At 67.1% G+C, this 392-nt stretch overlaps 1 long non-coding RNA gene across 1 annotated transcript in view; it reads right to left on the bottom strand.

Annotated features, from left to right (window-relative positions):
* Window positions 1-194: 194 nt before the first annotated feature.
* Window positions 195-392, bottom strand: part of LOC108445274 — a 493-nt gene continuing 295 nt past the window's right edge. The window contains exon 2 of the long non-coding RNA XR_001860092.1: window positions 195-302. This is a non-coding gene — a long non-coding RNA (uncharacterized LOC108445274). The remainder of the gene's footprint in view (window positions 303-392) is intronic.

Raw genomic sequence — 392 nt, 5'->3', positions numbered from 1 at the left:
TCCCCCCGCCGTGGACAGCGGGCAGGGGGTGTGAGGGGTCAGGTGTGACCGCCCCGGTCAGCGGGCAGTGGTCAGTGGGGTGTGAGGGATCAGGTGTGACCGCCCCGGTCAGCGGGCAGTGGTCAGTGGGGTGTGAGGGGTCAGGTGTGACCGCCCCGGTCAGCAGGCAGTGGTCAGTGGGGTGTGAGGGGACAGGTGTGACCCCCCCTGGACAGCAGTCAGCAGTGAGAGGGGCGTTTTTTGGGGGTGACCCCCCCCAGACAGCGGTCAGTGGTCAGCGGGGTGTTTTTTGGGGGGTGACACTCCTAGACAGCGGTCAGTGATCAGGTGTGACCCCCCCCAAGACAGTGGTCAGTGGTCAGGGGGTGTTTTTGGGGGGGACCCCCCCAGAC

The sequence above is a fragment of the Corvus brachyrhynchos genome, unplaced genomic scaffold (genome assembly GCF_000691975.1).
Source record: "Corvus brachyrhynchos isolate BGI_N302 unplaced genomic scaffold, ASM69197v1 scaffold260, whole genome shotgun sequence".
Lineage (NCBI taxonomy): Eukaryota > Metazoa > Chordata > Aves > Passeriformes > Corvidae > Corvus > Corvus brachyrhynchos.
Note: the sequence above shows the minus strand (reverse complement) of the source record. Positions and strands in the feature narration are given on the sequence as shown.